This window comes from Phalacrocorax aristotelis, chromosome 24, assembly GCF_949628215.1.
Source record: "Phalacrocorax aristotelis chromosome 24, bGulAri2.1, whole genome shotgun sequence".
NCBI lineage: Eukaryota > Metazoa > Chordata > Aves > Suliformes > Phalacrocoracidae > Phalacrocorax > Phalacrocorax aristotelis.
In genome coordinates this window covers 3,317,051-3,332,964 of record NC_134299.1, presented here as the reverse complement: position 1 = coordinate 3,332,964, position 15,914 = coordinate 3,317,051, and the positions used below count along the sequence as shown (strand labels likewise).

General features: G+C 54.4%; 1 long non-coding RNA gene across 1 annotated transcript; it reads right to left on the bottom strand.

Annotated features, from left to right (window-relative positions):
• Positions 1 to 4,885: 4,885 nt before the first annotated feature.
• LOC142048061 (uncharacterized) lies at positions 4,886 to 12,565 on the bottom strand. Its single transcript, XR_012657384.1, has 3 exons — positions 12,488 to 12,565; positions 8,773 to 8,892; positions 4,886 to 6,040 (listed from the first exon to the last, which is right to left on the bottom strand). It is a non-coding gene; the product is annotated as an uncharacterized LOC142048061 (long non-coding RNA).
• Between the last annotated feature and the right edge of the window lie 3,349 nt (positions 12,566 to 15,914).

The window sequence follows — 15,914 nt, the reverse complement described above, 5'->3', positions numbered from 1 at the left end:
ATTTGCGGCCAGTCTCTGGTCTGTGTGCCGGAGCTTCCTAAGGGACCGTGGGGACTGTGCCGGAGCTGGAGGACAGAACCCCCCCCACCCCAGGACCTGTGCAGTCCTGGCCGAACTGGGAGAACTGGGAGGGCAGCTTTTACAAGCTGAGGGATGCCAAACCTGGGCCAGGAAAAACCATTCCTGTGGGGCTTCAGATGGAGAACGCTGGTGACCCCCCGAAAGCCCACGGCATGTGGATGGCATAAAGGGGAAGCCTGGGAGGGGGACGGCGGGGGCTGAGGAGGAGGAAGAAGTCAGAGTGAAGGCTCTGAGCCGCCACCTCCGCTCCCACCACCCCTGGGTGAGGCAGGATTAGCGACTCCGCAGCCTTCGCAGCCAAAGCAGCTTGCCTGAGCCTGAAGATAAGGCGCAGAGGCAGCGAGGGGAAGAGGAAACCTCTCTCTGGGCAGCCCAGCTCTGCCAAGAGCCCTGCTGGGATGCAGAAGCCAGGCCAAGCCGTCCTGCAGAAACCCTGAGCTGCTTTTTTTGTCTACTTGGGTTGGGCAGATTTGGGGTTTGTTGTTTGCTAATGATTTGTTTTGCATTTGTTTCCTCCTTTCAGCTCTACAGCTGCTGGAGCAATGGATGCTGCGGGGGAACAGAGCTGGAGAGATGATTAGAAGTCATTTGAAGAGTAATTAGGTTTGATCCAGGACCCTTTGGGAGCCCGGGTCTGCTCCTTCTGCTCCCAGCACATTTTACTGAGGGTGGTGAAATGGTGCATGTCAAAACAAGGGAAGTTTCAGCACACGTGTGATGGTGCAGGCAGGAGACCCCGGGCAGGGAGGGCAGGCAGCTCTGCAGGATGCCCAGCTGGGGACGTGGGTGCGGGGCACCCACGGGGGGGGGCCTGTCCTGTCCCGAACGACAGAAACGATGACATCTGGGGAAAATGCAGGGCCTGGAGCAGAGCTGTGGGCGCTCGCAGCAGCACAAGTAGTTCACAGCACTGCTGGGGAGCTCGCAGCAGCGGCACTGGGGAGCTTGTGGCACTGCTGGGGAGCTCGCAGCAGCGGCACCGGGGAGCTTGTGGCACCGCTGGGGAGCTCGCAGCAGCGGCACTGGGGAGCTTGTGGCACTGCTGGGGAGCTCGCAGCAGCGGCACCGGGGAGCTTGTGGCACCGCTGGGGAGCTCGCAGCAGCGGCACCGGGGAGCTTGTGGCACCGCTGGGGAGCTCGCAGCAGCGGCACTGGGGAGCTTGTGGCACTGCTGGGGAGCTCGCAGCAGCGGCACCGGGGAGCTTGTGGCACCGCTGGGGAGCTCGCAGCAGCGGCACCGGGGAGCTTGTGGCACCGCTGGGGAGCTCGCAGCAGCGGCACCGGGGAGCTTGTGGCACTGCTGGGGAGCTCGCAGCAGCGGCACCGGGGAGCTTGTGGCACCGCTGGGGAGCTCGCAGCAGCGGCATTGGGGAGCTTGTGGCACCGCTGGGGAGCTCGCAGCAGCGGCACTGGGGAGCTTGTGGCACTGCTGGGGAGCTCGCAGCAGCGGCACCGGGGAGCTTGTGGCACCGCTGGGGAGCTCGCAGCAGTGGCACTGGGGAGCTTGTGGCTCTGCTGGGGAGCTCGCAGCATCACTGGGAAGCTCGCAGCAGCACCGGGGAGCTCGCAGCTGCACTGGGGAGCTCAGAGTAGTGCTAGGAAGCTCACAGCAGCAGTGGGAAGCTCACAGCATCACTGGGAAGCTCCCAGCTGCACTGGGGAGCTCAGAGAAGTGCTGGGAAGCTCGCAGCAGCACTGGGGAGCTCAGAGCAGTGCTGGGAAGCTCGCAGCAGCACTGGGGAGCTCATAGAGTGCTGGGAAGCTCGCAGCTGCACTGGGAAGCTCCCAGCTGCACTGGGGAGCTCAGAGAAGTGCTGGGAAGCTCGCAGCAGCACTGGGGAGCTCATAGAGTGCTGGGAAGCTCGCAGCATCACTGGGAAGCTCGCAGCATCACTGGGAAGCTCGCAGCATCACTGGGAAGCTTGCAGCAGCACCGGGGAGCTCAGAGCAGTGCTGGGAAGCTCGCAGCAGCACTGGGGAGCTCAGAGCAGTGCTGGGAAGCTCGCAGCTGCACTGGGAAGCTCGCAGCATCACTGGGAAGCTCGCAGCATCACTGGGAAGCTCGCAGCATCACTGGGAAGCTCGCAGCAGCACCGGGGAGCTCAGAGCAGTGCTGGGAAGCTCGCAGCTGCACTGGGGAGCACAGAGCACTGCTCTCAAAGGAGCCGCCGTGATGCCGGTGAACGCAGCGCTGCCCCTTCCAGCCTCACTGGGAGGGGGACACGTGTGGACACCAGCCCTGCGGCATCGCAGCCGGCAGGAGCAATGCATCCTTTGCTCCCGGCCAGCTCTGCTTGGGGGAAAGGGCTGAGCAGGAAGGGCAGGAGCCTGATTAAAACTGGGACAGCCCCAGCGAGCCCTGATGCTAACCTAGATTGGCACCAGCAGGAAGAAGAGTCCAGCGCTGCCGTAAATGTTTGCTTTAAACCCGGTAGGGCTTGTTCCTGCAAATATCTCGCCTTTTTCGGGCGAATTGCTCTGCCTGGCTGGGTTAGCATCCCCTGCTCCTCCTTGCCAATGCCAAGGAACCAGCGCACAGTGAAACATTCCTATTCCAGGGCTCTTGGGCTGTATTTTACCCCATATGTCATAAGACAGGATGCCTATAAGATGTGTTTAGCTATTGTCTCTTCTGAAAGGTTTCCACGTCCTTATTTATAAGGCCTCTCCAGGCCAGAATAACCCCCTTTGGAAGATCAGTAGCACAATCATCGCTGGGCCATGAAATAAGACCCGAGGAAGTATGGCTGAGCATAATTTACCTACCACACAGCTGAACCTGCTGAGAAATAAACCCCCGTCCTGCGGGAAAGAGGCACCGTCTTCCCGATTGCTCTCTTAGATCACGAAGCCGTCCCCGCCGGCAGCCAGCTCCTGTATATTTGGTGCAGCCTCTTCATCCCACACTGAGCATGATTCTTCGTGATAGCCCCTAATGTCTTGTACACAGGCTGTGGGGTGGGTTATTTTCCCCCTCTCCCTTTTTATTTCTCCGTCTCCTCTTGTTTATGTCAGGCGGTGTCTGCTGCATCCCAGAGTTCTTGCCCTGGGATTTCCATCACCCCTGAGCACAGAGCCTGGTCTCTGCCACCGCGCTGGGATGGAGAGGGGACACCTCTGCTGGGAGGTGGAGAGAAAACCCAGAGGAACCCTCTCAGGAAAGCCAAGCTGCCTCCTCCCAAAACAGAAATTTAACAGAAATTTAACAGAAGGGATGTTTTGCCCAAGGTCTGTGGTAAACTTGGGTTTAGCATCGCACTTAAGGCTCGGCTCCCGTGGGCCATGCGTGCCTCCTGCACTGCAAACGGTCTGGGGAGGGAAACCTGCCTTTTTCTTCCCTTTCCCTGCACTCGAGGGAGAAGAAAAGGAACAAAAAAATTATTCAGGCTTTTCTTTTTTTTCTTATTTCCCAATTTTTATCCGAATTCTTTCAAAGTTAATTTCAAAAAGCTGGGAACACTTGATAGTTTTAATTAATCCGCTGCCTAGGGAAATACAATTTGTGTAGCCAAAGCCTCTTGCTTTCCTCTGGATAGCTATCTCACTCCGGGTAATGCTGATGGTTCCAGCGTCACAGCGATTGCAGCAGTGACACCAGTGCTTTTATTTTATTTCATCATGAAAGTAGTGCGTGTCAGGTTTATTTTAGCCTGGCCAGCTGGCCTGGGGTGCACTGCGGGAGGGGGGGACACAGGATTTAATGGGGATCAGCTGGAAGCCGTGCGGGAACAGCTTGTTCACCCAAACTTTGAATCAATTGAAAACAAAGTCTTGAATGATTTTTCTCCCCCAGTAACTGGCCGGGTCTAATTTGAGCTGTACCTTCAGGAACATGGAAAGAACACCACGGTACATTGGAAATATGATATTGGGTTGGTGGTTTGTTTTCTTTTTTCTTCTTTTTCCCTGGCGTGCTTTGCTAATTCATTTTAATTAATTAAAAGTGAGCAAGACGCAGGGCAAATAACGACTTGCTGCATGCCACAGGCCCGCAAGCCCTGGCAGGGTGGAAACCCGGCCTCGACAGCCCCCCGGTGCCAGCGTGGCCCCAGTTTCTGCACCGGGGAGATGACCCAAAGTGCTGATGCTTCCAAGCCCGGTGAGCAGCAGCTGCAGCCCCCAGCTGGGGCTTGCGCTAGCAGCCAAGCCATGCACGGCTGCAAGCGGAGCCCTGCAAACCTGACGGGCGTGAGGTGGCTCGGCAGAGGCCAGCCTTGTCCCTTCTTATCCACACTTGAGCTCCCACACGGAAACTCATTACCGTGTTGCCTGAGCGTTTGCTAATGCGCTGTCTGCAAGCGCAAAGGGGAGGAAAAGAGAAAAAAAAACACCCCACGTGGGTGCATGCAAGCCTCCAGCAGCGAGGAGCTGCCCGTGGAGGGCAGGGACAAGGGGACAGGGGTGGCCCGGCTGCATTTCTCTAATGACAGGTGGAGGAGAAGGTGGTCACGGACTGCCCAAGGGGCCCTTTGCTTTTTTCCAGCATCCCTGTCTCGCTCCCACCAGCAGGTGAGCGGTTCAGGCCCATCATTCCCCATAATCTAGCATAAACACTGCGTTTTGTAGCCACTTAGCTAGGGTTGGCATTTGGAAGTGACATTTAAAGGTCACTGCCAATCTTCCTGCATGGAGAACATGGAGAGGAAGGGCCGCGGAGGAGCGGGGCGGCTGCCGCAAGAGCATCTGCGTGACACCCCGACAGGCCCAGGGGTGTGAGCAGCAAAGATGCTGAGCGGGGTCCCTGCCTCCCCATCCCTCTCGTCCTCCTCCCCCTCCGTGCTGCGCATTTCTGTCTCCCTGCCCTGCCTCTCTTCCCAGCTAATGACTTTTTCATTCCCCTGCGAAAAAAAAGGGCTGTTCTGGGAGATTTATGGCCGCTTCTCCCGGGGGAGAGGGCTCGGCACCGCGCTGCGGTGTGCCGGTGTGCCGGTGTGCCGGTGTGCCGGTGTGCCGGTGTGCCGGTGTGCCGCGCCGGCTCGGCACGCCGAGGGCTGGCAAAGGCGGTTCCCACCAGCGCGAGTGTTTCTGCAAAGCCACATTTTGCTGTCGCGGTGCACAGTGCCTCAACAGCCCTGACATCATTATTATCATTATTATTATTATTATTACTACTACTACTATTACTATTTTGCTTGTAGTCAGGGCAGCGTGTTTTTTCTAGTCTAACCCACTTCACAGCAGCTCCTTAAGTGGGGACACAGTACATGTTTTAAAGCATGGAAAAATCACATTTCTCATTCTCTGCTCCCAGAAATAAAAGTAAAACAAGTTGATGCAACTTAAGGAAGAAAGAAGAGACAGCCTGTTTCCGTTCTTTAAACCAGGTTTCCAGGCAATTATAGCTCCCACATAAAATTAATAAGAATTCTGCTGGAACATTCAATAGGCTTTGGTTTTTGCATAGCATCTTTGAGGCAAAAGGAGGACAGAATGCTTAATTAGTTTCCTACAGCCTCTGCTCCTTTCGCAACGTGTAGATAGCGGTGCCTATGGGTAGCTGTCCATGCCCAGGCTTGGCCTGACCCTACCACGGCCAATACATCGCCTTGCAAGGAGGGTGGCATCTGCAGGGGCCATTTGTTTAATTAATAAGGACGGGGTCAGAGAAGCAGGGAGAAAGGGGAGCCTCAGGCCATGAGGGGTGTGATCAAGGCCAGGCCATCGATTCCCTTTTACCAATCCAGCAAGGAAAGTGCTCCTGTATCGAGCTGCAGCCATGGACGAGCCCGTGCCACGGCCCCAGAGACGAGGGGCTGGGAAGGGGCGACGGGTATCGACCGAGTCCTGCCAAAGCAAGAAGGCTCGTAGACAGCTAATGATAATCAAACAGCATTATTGAAAGGTGTGCAAAGGATACAGAACTTCTGGGCGGCGAGCTGTGCTGCCCGGTCGGCTTCTGCTGCAGGAGGGACAAGGGGTAAACCAGGGGTAGCAGCTTACAGACAGCGGTCATGAGCATCTGTAGCGACACGCAAGTCCTGGGCTGTCAGAAGGTTATTTTAAACTTTGCACGATCCTTTTTCTCTGCTCCTTTTCCCCCTTCCCCACCCCCGGGGGTGCCTCTCTCTTCCCCGCAGCTTCTTCTCCCTGCTCTTCCCGTGCTCAGCCTTCCCCTGGAAGAGCTCTCTTTCATGCCCGTCTGTGCTCTCACAGGTTTTTCTGCCTCCTCCATAAATAGAAAAAAAATTGGATCCCGGAGAAGCCTGAGTCTCAGAAGTAACAGAGCGGTAGATAAATGGATGTGTCCATATGGAGAAAGACAAATAGAAGGGAAGATAAGGAGACTGGGTAGCGAACGTTGTGTTTGTCTGAAATCAAATTAAGAAATTTCTCACATATGTTTCGTTCCATCAAAACCTCAATTATGCAGACTGTGTTTCCTACCTCATCGCCATAAATAAAGCATAGTTTGCAAAAAGGACAACAATAATATTATACTAATATTATTGCAGCCCGTAAATAAGCGCAGTGAGAGATGCCACTGATAATCAGGAGGTCATTTCCAATTCAGCATCTTATTGTTTACCACAGTGGTGCAAAGTCTGCAGCGACTCTATCAGAGGGCCAGGCTCTGCGCTGGGCAACAGCAGCAGTTCTCGCTCCTTTTAGAAGAGCGAAATTATCAGTATGGAGGTAACTATCTATCTGCTTTTGGCCACATCTGAGACCAGCGTAAATCAACATAATCCCGTTGACACCAGTCAAAATATGATGATCTACATCCACTAAGTAGCCATCTATCTGTCCATCCATCCAGCCGTCCATCCTCGTCCCGACAGTTCACGTATATTCACATAGCTGTATCAAAATGTTTATAAATATACATCTCTGCATGTGCATATGTGTTTGTTTCTGTTTAGCTCTATTTATACACACACATACATGCATATATAATTTTCTCTCTTTAAAATATTAAAATAAATTGCATCTTTTCACAGAATACAGACATTAATTCTGTTTCCAGGAGATTTGTCAAATCAGTGGTCTGTGTTTGCATAACAGGCTCTTTGGTTATGCTGCACTGCATATAAATTACCACGTTGTCAGGCTCCAGATCAAAATCATTGGGTTTTTAAGCAGAATCTCTCACATTGATTAAGATGTGCTTTATGTTATGTGCATCCATTACATCTAGAGCCCTGAAAGCAGCTTCAGAAAAAGGCTAGATGTGGCCAAAGTGGCTATGGAAACCCCACAAACCTCTCGACTCCTTTACAGCGGGGATCCCCTCTTGCCCTGCCTTTGATACCTCGCCTGCGGCTGGCCGGGCAGGGATGGGTGCTGGGGAGGGGGATGCTCCATCCCTGGACCCCTCCGGGGAGTTACGAGGGGCTCCTGCCTCCTTTCTGCCATGCAGAAGCCGCAGCCTCGCGTGCGGTTTGGGCTCGTCACGTTATCACACGCAGACATGCACATACACACACACACACACACACACACAAAGTCTATTAAATGTACAAACCCCAGACTGTATCTCCTCCTCTTAAAAGCTCCACTTATCTGCCGCAGCAGTTAACAGCTTGGGGTTTATAAAGTGTAATCGGGAAGTGCAGTCCCCCTGTCGACACAGGCAACAGTCATCTGTTCGTTTGTTTTAATGAGATAAAACCCTCTCCAGAAGTCAGGGTGACGGGCTCCAAAGCCCTTTGCTTGCCTGTGACTTTTCTCATCCCCGTTTGCGGGTACAGCCGGGGACCAGCCACACCAATTGCTCCCCGATTTAGCTGGGGTTTGCCCCGATGCATGAACACCAAGTGCATCAAGCGCCTGGTTCCTCGGGGACCTCCGTGGGCTGGGACCCAAAATCAGGAGGGCTAAAACCCCTGCTGCTTTGGGTTATCAGAGCCCTTGACAGCAATGGTGGTCACTACACAAGCTCCTTTTATTTCTGGGAAAATGGGAGGGGTTTTTAACATGAAAACGGCATAAAGTAACAGATCAGAAATTCCTGTAGGCTGGAGATGCTCATTTCTGCTCAGCTCCATCCCATCTCACGCTCCCACGCAGCTCCGGCTGTCCAGACCCCGCACCCCCTCTGCCAAGCCCGTGACTTCCCAGGAGCGGTGGGACATTTCTTTTAAGAGACAGGCTTGACCACGATCAAGAGAAGTCACGGGACAGCAATCCTACCAGCTGCCCAGGTGGCTCCGACGGCGAAAATCACCTTTCCTATTGAAAAAGCGAGCGCTGCTCCTAGCCAAGACTTGTCTTGCTGCTGCTTTCAGGCTTCCTGGAGGCTGCCAAGAAAAGGGTCATTTCTAGCTGTATTTTTAGCTTGCTGGCACCTGCCCCTGAGCAACGAAGGTGAGACTTGCCAGCTCACTTCATGCAAGACTATAGAGTAGCAGCAGATGGGACCGGTTCCTGGTTGCTGACAGGGATATGAGTAGAAGCTTAAATTAAAGCAGCTAAGTTATGGAGGCCTGGGTGCTTTTCCTGCGTGTGCCAGTAGCATTTTGCCTTAGTTTGCACAGAGGCACTGGGGAGCCAGCTACAGTTTAATTGTATTTCTTTAATTTTACCAGCCAGAAGCCTTGAGGCAGAGCCACATGAAAGGAAATTATGATTCGGGAGAATTCCTCTTTTTGTTTACCTATTTAAAGTGCATTTCCTTGGTGCTTTTCCCATTCAAGGCAAAGAAAGAAACCCACAGTAAAAAAATGCAGCAAAATGAGTTTTAAAGCCACCTACCCTGCTTGGGCAGAGGAGAGGCAGGGAGTTGCTGATGTCCTGAGATCTCTTTTGCCATACAGCTATCTTTTTTACTGGGGAAACAGGAGCCCCGGGCATCCTCGAGGTCAAATACTGAACCTGATTCAAGTGCAAAGAAGCCTCAGAAAACACAGCGTGAACCAGTGGCTAACCCCAGCCCCTCCGCCCGCCCCGCAGACGAGCATCCCTGGAGCATCCCTGCAAATAATGCAAGGCCAGCAAGCACGGCGAGCGGGAGAGACCCTTAGGGCCGATACTTCTTCAGGGAACATCTCCTAGTCCATAAATATTCCTCCCAAAATGCAGGACAAAACATAATGTATAAAAGATTGAATAGAAGATCTATTATGCTACTGCATAGCAATCCTGTCTTCAGGAATTTATGGCTTCGATATATCCCCTGTTAAAAGAGGTTCTGCTGGTTGATGGAGGAGTTCAATTCATCTTGTATCTGTTGCAAACTATCAATATTACAGTTTGCCCATTTAAAGGGGAATTGGGATCAAGTCTTTTGGCTATTTATAATAAAAAAAAAAAAGAAAAAGAAAAATCTTTGTGGCACCATCGATATCGTGCTCACTATGGGTTAATCCACTGGGATCCTTCCCTTTCCCACCCCACTTCAGGGATGCATCAAGTTCTGGGTGTGCATAAATCTGCCTGATGGGGGGGCCCAAAGGGTGACAGCGATGGTTTTATGGCAGCAGAGTTCCCCTGGCAGCTGCTCTTGCACGCACACTTTCATTCCTGCATCTCCTCTTGAGTGGGGCTTGCTTTAATCCAGCCCATCTCCCCTTACTTTACGGCTCCTGTGCCTTTATGCTCTATAAAAACTTCCCTGCGTGGCCGTGCTCACCGCTGGCGTGGTGCAGGACTTGGGATGTAAAAGTTTGGGAGTGAAATCAATCCATCATCACTGGGTTTATCGGCGGCCCTACCAAACACTTCACATTTTAATCACGGCTGAAATCTTATTTAAGATCCCCCCCAAAAAAGGCTAAAAGCAAACGTAAAACCAACACCCAAGCTTTTTCTTGCCTTTCCCCTTGTGCAAGGGTGGGTGACGAAGGGGTTTCGGAGTTCAGCTGCCCAGCTGAGCGCTGGGACGTGCACCCTCCAGCACCCGGCCCTCCCACAGCAACCGCCAACCGAAAAAGGGGGGGTGACACAGCCGTGGTGGGGTGCGAGGGCAGCCGGGGGTCCCAAGGGTGCCTGCTCCGTGCTTTTCTTATGTCGCTACGGGAGCGCTGAAGCCCTGGGAGCTGCCAAATTGATTTTGCAAGCGTGGTGGCACAGCCTTTGTCTGCTTTTGGCAGGGGGCTCTGGCACGGCCGCTGCTACGCGGCGCTCGGGGTTTATGATGGTTTACGCTGAGCTGGGCTCAAGGGCCCCTGGCCAGCAGCGGGGCCAGCGTGCAAGATGCTGCACAGAGATACCCACGCAGGCCTGAGCCCTGAGGGGCTCACAGGGACCAAGATAATAGACATATCTGAATGGGAGCGATGGGGGCGGCGAAGCCCAGGGGGGTTAGGGAGCATTTACCCATGCTAATGCAAGGGAGGCTTGTGCTTTACCTGCCTGCAAAACGAGTGCCTTTCAGGGCACGGCTGTGCAGAGCTGCTGTCCCTCCTGGGAGGGCAGAGACTCCCAGGGCGACGTGCAATCTGCTCCCGTGTTTTCCATGCTTTTCCAGATAGCGTCGAATCAGCAGCACCACTTCAGGCACCGCTTACCTTGAGCAAAAACCTGAACTCGTGGGAAAACTGGCCTCTATTGCTGAATTGCTGCAGGGTCCCTGCACCCCCCGCCAAGGCTGGGCGTCCTGTGGGCACATCGCCGGACCACGCCGAGGGCAGCACATCCAGCCATCCCACCCCGCTCCAGTTTCTCCTTCCTTGCCCAGAAGGGCACGAGCACAGCGCTGGGCGAAGAGGGGATTTGGGAGAAAGCAGGTTATAAAACACTCAGCAAAGTTCCACTCAGTGCTTCGCGTCTAAATTTAATAGGTGCAACCCATAATCCTCTCTTGGAGAGAGATGGCGGGGGAAGGCAAGAGAAAAATAATGGTCAAATCCCCATGCCTTGCTGTCGGAGAGTCCTCCAGGTCTGTGAAGTTCAATGCATAGGAAATGAGGTGGAGACTCAGCATGTTTGCAGGGAACACAGGTCAAAAGTGACCTTCACAAAGAGCCCCGGGTGCAGCGCGGCAGGAGGCTGGCCGGCCCAACCTCCCAGCACAGCCCGGCTGCGGGGGCGAGAGGGACGGGGGGGTTAAAGCCTGTACTTTCCGAGCAGGCAGCGCTGCAGGCAGGGAAGGGTGGGCAGCAGGAGAGGAAGGAGGCTGCTGCCTTTCCCTGGCCGAGCATCCAGTCCTGTAGATGGGGCTGATTTTGGGGGCACCGTTGGAAAGCCATTGCGTCCATGCAGACTCTGCCTGTCTTTAGGATAAGAGCAGTTCCCTTGGCATCCCGCTGCCCCTGGGGACCCCCTGTGTGTCATCCGCCCCCCAGTTCACCCCATGGCATCAGGACTCCCACGCTCATCTTTCACCTGATTTTGGAAATCCTCACCCCGGGGAGCAGGGCCGAGGGGCTGTGCCCTCCATCCCCACCCCAGATCAAAGCCGCCCCCCGCCCTCGCCACGTGCGTCCCCGCTCGCTATTCACAGCACTCGCCGCCTGCCTTCAAAGGGCTTCTCTGCGAGAGGGAGTACGTGGCCACATCTGTGTGCCGGCTCCAGCACGCGGAGGTTTTGTTAACAGCTGCACTGCACCAGAAAGATCAAAACAGGGAAGGGGAGGGGGCTCTCCTCCTAGCCTGAATAATTTAAATTTTATGAGAAAGCAAAGGCAAATGATGGAGAGGAGGGTTTGGGGGAAGGAGGAGGCTGCTTCCCACCGTGCTGCCCGCGGGCAAACCCCAGCATGGGACAGCGAGTCCCCCGGCCCCCACCCATCACCCCCTGCCCCGCACCGCCTTATCCGCACTCGGGACTGGCACCATGTGCAGGCAAGGGGGGAAAATAGGGTCTCCTGCTCCCTCTCCATTAGCCCTGTCCTCCCGACTGCCCCATCTCCACCCCTTGGCTCTCCTTTCCCGACCTAAACACGGGCCTGGCTCGTCGTGGCCTTGCAATCGGGCTGCAGGTGTTGCCCTCACGGGATGCTTTTGGGGGATGCACCACAGGGGATGCTGAGAATTGTTGGTTTTGGTGTCTTGAAAGGTAAAAACGGTGCTGAACCCGGTGAAGCCGGGCAGCGAGGGCGGCACGGCCGCGCTCTGCAGTGCTCCTCGCCGCGGTGGCCGTCGGCGATGCTTTAACCGCCGTCTTCAAGGGGCAACCGGCAAAAAGCAGGAGGGACGAGGGCTGAGCGCCTTCCCCGCTGCCGGTGATGAACGAGCCGCTGGGAAAGACAGATGAGCCAAAGCTACCAAGGGCCCCCGCGCTCGTTGATTAGGAGGGCTGCTTGAGCGGTGATGGGAGCAGCGAGCACTGGAGGGGCTTAAAGGAGCAGCTGGTACACCAGGGAGTTCAAAATTTAAAAAAAAGTGGTTTTTTTTTTTCCAAAAAGCAATCTATTCAGAAACAATTATGCCCTGGTACCTGTGTTGAACTTCCTTGTTCTTTATTGCAATGACATTTGCATGAAAATGGGATTAAAAAAACACATTTTTTAGGGTAACAGATTCCCACCTGTTCTTGCTGCTCGTTCCCGACCTGAAGGGATCATCTGCTCCGGGATGAGGCTGCATCCGCGCTGGGCTGAGGCTGCAGTGGGGTGTGATGGGGGTGACAGAGGGATGAGCCCCGCTCCCCCCACCCCGCTCCCCCCCGTGTCTCCCAGCCTCCCCCATCCCCGCCTCCGCTCCAGCACACTCCTCATTGCCCAAACGCGCTCTGGAAAAAAAATAAACCCAACCCAAACCCCTGAGCTGGTCCTTTTCTATTTGTTCGGTAATCATATTTGATTTAATTTCATGTTTTCCCCTCATTCTTTTTGCTGTGCTTTCTGCTCAGAAATAATGATGGCAATGTGCTGCTATTACTCCTGTCTATGTAGCTGATTCCTCTGCCTTCCTTCCCTTGTCATTTCCATCCCTGATTTTTTTTCCCCTCCCTTTCATACAATGACTTCTGCATTTCAGCTTACTCACCTGGAAACTGCTACGTTTCCTGGTTCATTCTGATTAGATTGTGTCTCACAGCCGTGTACTGCTGAGCCATTTTTAAATAAGATGTTCGCTTAGCACAATCACCTAATTATTTGGAGTTTAGTGCCATTGTATTTTTACATACGCTCTCACAATTGATTTCTGGGGGGCAGGAAAGAAGTGCAATTGTTCCCCCACAAACTGACATATTTTATACATGTTGGTTTTTGTGTGCGTATTACGTTTTTAGAAAATCAATTTCTGGCCGTGGAAGTATTTGTTCAGCCTGAGACAGAATGCGTGCAGCAGAGCTGGAGCCGGAAGGACATCGGAGGACCTTGCAAAGAGCTGACACAAAGCAGACATTTATTCCTGTGCCATAACTAGACAACCAGCCAGCCGTCCCTGCGTGGAGCTCCAGATTTATCTCTGTCCTACACATGCCCAGTGCCCTCTTGCCTGGGCTTTTAACATGTGAGGTGACTCAAGATGCTGAGAATTTAAAAACTGCTGCGACTATTTAAGAAAAAAAAATTTAAAAAAATAAAAATCATGCCTGCAGCTGCCGTCCCAAAGGCTGCCTTGCGATGCCTTCACCCTGCTGAAGGATGCTATCAGCCAGCCCCGCCACCGGCCTCTGCGACTGCGCCGGGGCTGCATCTTCTCGCCGCCCGCCGTGCCAGGACTGTCCCGCTCCCCGCCACCCCCTAAACCTGCCCGGCGCAGCCATGGGAAGGGTGACGCTGCCTCTGCCTAAAGCCACCCTGGCATGGGGCTTTGCAGTCGGGAGCAAGGCTGGATGCTGCTGTGGCAGAGGCTGCATGGTGGGAACCGGGCCGGGAGGTGATGCAGGGGCTGATTTTGACCCAGCCATCGGTCCTACGCCTTCCCCAGCGGGATTAAAGCGAAACCCTTGGCAAGGAGGGCTAGGCTGCCGGCTCCCTGCAGCTCCCTGCGCTCGCCAAGGCGAAAGGAGGAGGAGGGCAGCAGAGTCAAACACTAATGAATCATTTGCAGACGTACATAGATACACGCACACAGATATTAACCACCAAACAACAGAAAAAACCCCTCTGCTTTGACTGCCTGGCTAATGCCTCTGCAGCCATCTGTCTCTCCTGGGGGAAGGCTCAGTTTTTCCCTACTTAAAGGATTTGTAAATTCATTGCAAACAAGAAAAGCGAAGGCAGCGGAGCTGCGCGCCCGCCCAGCAGCGGGGTTTGATGGCCCATCTGGCAGAGCACCACGCTCCTGCCCGCAGCCTGCATCCCCTGCCTGCAACAGGGGCGTAAACGCACCCGTAAAACCCGTGCACCGATAATTGATTATTTAATTACACATGCCGGCAGCCGCAGAGGAGGGGGAGCACTGGCCGCTGCAGCTCGGGGGGCATTTCTGGCTCTGCTGAGGCATTTCTTATTTCTCCAGGCTCCTTCCCTGGCTCTGCAACAAGCCCTGACAGGACGTTGGAGCCTCCCTTGTCTCACTCCCTGCCTCAGCTTCCCTCCTGATGAAATGAAAGGGATGCTAGCAATATTTCTGCCGACCGTGGTGGAGGCAAGGCACATGCACGGGGAGCCGGCGCAGTGGGCAGGGCTTGTCTCCCGGCAGGTCTTGGCCTTCCAGCCAGGTAGGTCAAGCAAAAAACAAGGAGAGAGGCATTTATTTTCTCTCTAGTTCAAGACTGACAAGGACACGGCTTAATCTAGGACAGGCATGCTTGAAATCCTTGAGCTTTAAATGTAATTTATAGGGCAAATTTTTGCCACATTGGTATAAGCCGCCTTTGGCTGGGATTGCACTGGCAGTGCTCATGATGAAGCGGAATCGCGGATGTAAATCAGGAGCGGCCCTGGGAAGTTTCCTGGCATTGCACTCTTGTCGTTGTGATCACTGGTCCGAATCAACAGCATCTCCATAAACTTGCGTGACATTGCATCAGGACTGGAGATCGTACTGGTATAAATCTGGAGAGGCACTTGATTGTGGTATTAATTTTAAGGGGCAAAGAAGGAAGAGATGCTCCAGGGTCCTTCAGGGTAAGGAGGAGACAGTGTTCAGCTGTGATGGGACGTTCACCCTGGTTACTTCATCCATCCTTATTCAAGAGTGACATCCTTGAATCCCCTCTGACCTGAGTGCTTGGAAATGGGTGAGGGACAGTTTCTTCTGGAAGGAAACTCCTTGGCTTCAGCCTGGGGCCAGCCCGGCCACTGGCGAAGCTCGGCAGGGAGCACACCCACCCCAGCACCCTTGTGCACGGCCAAGGTGCGAGCACCTGCCAGGGCTGCGCTCTGTGCGGTGGGATGCTTTACATGCAGACGTTGTTCGCTGTCCCCTCCCGCCCCAGCAGCTCCCTGTGTGGGTGAAAGCAGTATTGATTAGGCTGCGTTATGATTTCTAAGTAATTCTCAGCAGCTGACGCCAACGGCTTTGTTAATAGTCAAGAGGCAGCTAATGTGTGAACCAGCTTGACTGAGGATGGCAGCCAGAAGATGGGAGCTGCCTGCACCAGAAGCCAGCCCCGACCACTGCCTGCCTTCCCACCGCCCTGCCCGACGCTGCCTCCTGCCTGGCCCCGCACCGATCGGGGCTCGGAGGGGGCTGCAGCCGGGATTTGCAGGGAATGATGGTGAAAAGCCTATGCTCTGCTCTCAAAAACTAAAGGGTTTGGGGTCTGCGAGGTGCTCAGCATCCCAGCACCCCCCTCCAGCATCGATGCCGAGGTTCCCCAGTGTCTCCTCGACTTGAACTTGCTGGAGCTATTAAAAAAAAGCTCTGCTCGGGCCCCCAGCCCCGTGCCAGCCCGTCGCTCGGCGGGGCGGGAGGGCCGCTCCGCAGCGCGGGCACGAACGGGCAGTGCTCCGCCGGCGGGAGTTATTGCCCTGCGGCGCCCTTCGGCCCCAGCCTCGCCATCCCTAACATGCCAAGGAGGAGCTCAAAAAGAGATTTAAGGCCTCCTGGCCTGG